This window comes from Pinus tabuliformis, chromosome J, assembly GCF_031772625.1.
Source record: "Pinus tabuliformis cultivar Carrire ecotype Pingquan chromosome J, CPIR1, whole genome shotgun sequence".
In the NCBI taxonomy this organism is placed as follows: Eukaryota; Viridiplantae; Streptophyta; class Pinopsida; order Pinales; family Pinaceae; genus Pinus; species Pinus tabuliformis.
The window spans coordinates 951,456,382-951,462,381 of NC_142295.1; positions in this window are offsets into that span (position 1 = coordinate 951,456,382).

A 6,000-nucleotide genomic window follows, 5' to 3' on the forward strand; every position below is an offset into this window, starting at 1 on the left:
AGCGATATCAAAGTCCTTCAATATTCTTAGAGTGGTCAAATTACAGTCCACTCAGTAAGCTTATTTAGCACTTACATAAGCATTAATCCAATATATCTACAGAGATTTGATGATTATACAGGTTGGCATACTTGCTTAAGGGTGATGTACCCTAAATGAAGTAAGAAAATTCTATCCGACTGTAAAATTTGTGTGAATTCTGCAAGTGATTGGCAAGGTGGTTGGAAATGACTGAGAAGCAGTGCCCAGGATTTACCATGCCAAGTTGTTTCTTTTCCTATTAACCTTGTAACCCAAACTGCTCATGAGTTTATCCAAACACTTGATTTTTAGCATGCATATTGTATTGAAGAACATGTTATATATGATGGTCACTTCATACTAGTTCTGTCTTAGCCATTGCAGGGAATATTGGCCCTACCTGCTGTCGAGGAACAACCCACAATCCAATCATTGGATCAACTCACAAAGATGATTACATTACCAGTAGAGGATGGAAATGTATTGCAGCCATTGCAAAGAATATTGGCCCTACCTGCTGTCGAGGGACAACCCAGTATCAAATCATTGGATGAACTCCCAGAGATGATTACATTACCAGTAGAGGATGGAACTGTATTACAGATTAACAAAGCTATGTATGCAGAAATTTATCACAAGAAATCTATGCCTTGTGAAGTGCTGTAGCTAGGAAATTGATATTTTTGACATATTTGTTTATATACCCATGGTAGCCTACATGTTTTATAGTAGAGATTGCTATCCAATGGTACTTTTACATATTCACTGCAATGGTCATCATTTGACATTTAAAACTCCATATGTATATGCGTATATATATAATGGATGCTTGGTTTTTTCAATTATGTTTACAGTTTCAAGTGATGTAAAGAGGCCAATAATCACTGAATCAAATAATATTATTTAAAATATAAACCTGAGGGAAAAGTGCACACTTGTGAGTCGAGACCTTAGTCAGCCCAGGGACCCCAAATTTGGCCTTATGTGTTCTCAAGTATTTGCTTTAAAAATATTAAAATTAAAATATTCTACAAATTAAGTCTTGAAACTAGACCAGAACATAGAAAAGAGTTGCTGGCCACCATAAGCAAGTAACCAGAAGGGTAATGCATCACACAAGCACAACAAACCTCTAAGCAATAAACTAGATACTCATTACAGTGAAAAATAAATCAGTATGTTGATGTAAGGTTTAGTTTCATTAAGTTATTGATTCAAATCTTATGAAAAGAAGTAGAGCCTTAAGTATGTAAATTATTTATTTGTGGAGATGTTAATTGATAGAGAATTGGCTTTAAAGTGTCTTTCCAGCCAAGATAGTAAGATGCATGCTGGGCTGTTGTGGGAGAGGTTTAAGATTTGGGAGGTAACCGACTTTGAATATTGATGATCATTGGGTCCCTCAATTCAGAATGTGAACATTCTCACCTTCATGCCTTGTTTCCCAACTCAGAAATTGTTTAAACTGGTGCATTGTTCCCACTGGGCTTGAACACATGCAAGGAATCCAGGGGCATTGACTAGGTTGTAGATTTGTTTCTAGTGGACATCACCTACAGAGGCTGGTTGTAGCCATTCATGTACAGAGCATTGTCTTGGCATCTCAAAGCCAACAAATTGAACCACTAGAAACAAAACTGGATATGCTTAGTATTGTTTTGATGAGTGGGGTGCTCCATTGTCGAGAACTGGCCTTGGTTTTCATAGCACTCAAATCAGTGAAGTCTTGAAACTAGACCAGAACATAGAAAAGAGTTGCTGGCCACCATAAGCAAGTAACCAGAAGGGTAATGCATCACACAAGCACAACCAACCTCATATGCCTTCAGAAAAATAGTGAGCAGAGGTTACATCCTGTCCATACTCTATAACGTTCAATGCTTACATAAATACAAGTTTGTAGTTTTATAAAGTACACAAATAAAAAATATGTCCATACCAAGCAACACATTTTTCTCCTTTACATAAGAAATCATGGTGCTGTCCATGCTTTTGATGCCTTCCTCATTCATTTGTGCTGTAGATGATCCCTCCTCTTGTCAATTAATGAGCTAAACCACTAACTTGACACTGCTTCATTGTGCACTATGACATTTTTATCTAACTTATTCGGAAAATGAGGAACTGATGTGATTCATCTTAATGCAAAAACTTATAAGATTCAACAAACCCCTGTTCAGCATTGAAATTGATGATAGCATTACAGCGATATCAAAGTCCTTCAATATTCTGAGAGTGGTCAAATTACAGTCCACTCAGTAAGCTTATTTAGCACTTACATAAGCATTAATCCAATATATCTACAGAGATTTGATGATTATACAGGTTGGCATACTTGCTTAAGGGTGATGTACCCTAAATGAAGTAAGAAACTTCTATCCGACTGTAAAATTTGTGTGAATTCTGCAAGTGATTGGCAAGGTGGTTGGAAATGACTGAGAAGCAGTGCCCAGGATTTACCATGCCAAGTTGTTTCTTTTCCTATTAACCTTGTAACCCAAACTGCTCATGAGTTTATCCAAACACTTGATTTTTAGCATGCATATTGTATTGAAGAACATGTTATATATGATGGTCACTTCATACTAGTTCTGTCTCAGCCATTGCAGGGAATATTGGCCCTACCTGCTGTCGAGGAACAACCCACAATCCAATCATTGGATCAACTCCCAAAGATGATTACATTACCAGTAGAGGATGGAAATGTATTGCAGCCATTGCAAGGAATATTGGCCCTACCTGCTGTCGAGGGACAACCCAGTATCAAATCATTGGATGAACTCCCAGAGATGATTACATTACCAGTAGAGGATGGAACTGTATTACAGATTAACAAAGCTATGTATGCATAAATTTATCACAATAAATCTATGCCTTGTGAAGTGCTGTAGCTAGGAAATTGATATTTTTGACATATTTGTTTATATACCCATGGTAGCCTACATGTTTTATAGTAGAGATTGCTATCCAATGGTACTTTTACATATTCACTGCAATGGTCATCATTTGACATTTAAAACTCCATATGTATATGCGTATATATATAATGGATGCTTGGTTTTTTCAATTATGTTTACAGTTTCAAGTGATGTAAAGAGGCCAATAATCACTGAATCAAATAATATTATTTAAAATATAAACCCGAGGGAAAAGTGCACACTTGTGAGTCGAGACCTTAGTCAGCCCAGGGACCCCAAATTTGGCCTTATGTGTTCTCAAGTATTTGCTTTAAAAATATTAAAATTAAAATATTCTACAAATTAAGTCTTGAAACTAGACCAGAACATAGAAAAGAGTTGCTGGCCACCATAAGCAAGTAACCAGAAGGGTAATGCATCACACAAGCACAACAAACCTCTAAGCAATCAACTAGATACTCATTACAGTGAAAAATAAATCAGTATGTTGATGTAAGGTTTAGTTTCATTAAGTTATTGATTCAAATCTTATGAAAAGAAGTAGAGCCTTAAGTATGTAAATTATTTATTTGTGGAGATGTTAATTGACAGAGAATTGGCTTTAAAGTGTCTTTCCAGCCAAGATAGTAAGATGCATGCTGGGCTGTTGTGGGAGAGGTTTAAGATTTGGGAGGTAACCGACTTTGAATATTGATGATCATTGGGTCCCTCAATACAGAATGTGAACATTCTCACCTTCATGCCTTTTTTCCCAACTCAGAAATTGTTTAAACTGGTGCATTGTTCCCACTGGGCTTGAACACATGCAAGGAATCCAGGGGCATTGACTAGGTTGTAGATTTGTTTCTAGTGGACATCACCTACAGAGGCTGGTTGTAGCCATTCATGTACAGAGCATTGTCTTGGCATCTCAAAGCCAACAAATTGAACCACTAGAAACAGAACTGGATATGCTTAGTACTGTTTTGATGAGTGGGGTGCTCCATTGTCGAGAACTGGCCTTGGTTTTCATAGCACTCAAATCAGTGAAGTCTTGAAACTAGACCAGAACATAGAAAAGAGTTGCTGGCCACCATAAGCAAGTAACCAGAAGGGTAATGCATCACACAAGCACAACCAACCTCATATGCCTTCAGAAAAATAGTGAGCAGAGGTTACATCCTGTCCATACTCTATAACGTTCAATGCTTACATAAATACAAGTTTGTAGTTTTATAAAGTACACAAATAAAAAATATGTCCATACCAAGCAACACATTTGTCTCCTTTACATAAGAAATCATGGTGCTGTCCATGCTTTTGATGCCTTCCTCATTCATTTGTGTTGTAGATGATCCCTCCTCTTGTCAATTAATGAGCTAAACCACTAACTTGACACTGCTTCATTGTGCACTATGACATTTTTATCTAACTTATTCGGAAAATGAGGAACTGATGTGATTCATCTTAATGCAAAAACTTATAAGATTCAACAAACCCCTGTTCAGCATTGAAATTGATGATAGCATTACAGCGATATCAAAGTCCTTCAATATTCTGAGAGTGGTCAAATTACAGTCCACTCAGTAAGCTTATTTAGCACTTACATAAGCATTAATCCAATATATCTACAGAGATTTGATGATTATATAGGTTGGCATACTTGCTTAAGGGTGATGTACCCTAAATGAAGTAAGAAAATTCTATCCTACTGTAAAATTTGTGTGAATTCTGCAAGTGATTGGCAAGGTGGTTGGAAATGACTGAGAAGCAGTGCCCAGGATTTACCATGCCAAGTTGTTTCTTTTCCTATTAACCTTGTAACCCAAACTGCTCATGAGTTTATCCAAACACTTGATTTTTAGCATGCATATTGTATTGAAGAACATGTTATATATGATGGTCACTTCATACTAGTTCTGTCTCAGCCATTGCAGGGAATATTAGCCCTACCTGCTGTCGAGGAACAACCCACAATCCAATCATTGGATCAACTCCCAAAGATGATTACATTACCAGTAGAGGATGGAAATGTATTGCAGCCATTGCAAGGAATATTGGCCCTACCTGCTGTCGAGGGACAACCCAATATCAAATCATTGGATGAACTCCCAGAGATGATTACATTACCAGTAGAGGATGGAACTGTATTACAGATTAACAAAGCTATGTATGCATAAATTTATCACAAGAAATCTATGCCTTGTGAAGTGCTGTAGCTAGGAAATTGATATTTTTGACATATTTGTTTATATACCCATGGTAGCCTACATGTTTTATAGTAGAGATTGCTATCCAATGGTACTTTTACATATTCACTGCAATGGTCATCATTTGACATTTAAAACTCCATATGTATATGCGTATATATATAATGGATGCTTGGTTTTTTCAATTATGTTTACAGTTTCAAGTGATGTAAAGAGGCCAATAATCACTGAATCAAATAATATTATTTAAAATATAAACCTGAGGGAAAAGTGCACACTTGTGAGTCGAGACCTTAGTCAGCCCAGGGACCCCAAATTTGGCCTGATGTGTTCTCAAGTATTTGCTTTAAAAATATTAAAATTAAAATATTCTACAAATTAAGTCTTGAAACTAGACCAGAACATAGAAAAGAGTTGTTGGCCACCATAAGCAAGTAACCAGAAGGGTAATGCATCACACAAGCACAACAAACCTCTAAGCAATAAACTAGATACTCATTACAGTGAAAAATAAATCAGTATGTTGATGTAAGGTTTAGTTTCATTAAGTTATTGATTCAAATCTTATGAAAAGAAGTAGAGCCTTAAGTATGTAAATTATTTATTTGTGGAGATGTTAATTGGGGTATCTCTAGCTGTTGGATGGAATGACCACTGTCTTTCTAACTCAGGATTTATTTTCCCTACCCAAGTTCAAATCTGAGCTAGTGACATCATAATGAACTATAATATCTTGCTAAATATTCTTGTATTAGCTTCTAGCTTTGACATAACTTGATCCTGCAACTTCACTCTAATCTTTCCAGTGAAAAAAAATGATCTTCCCCCCTCATTCAAGCAAATTGGAAGTAAATCCCTTTTATGCAATTGGC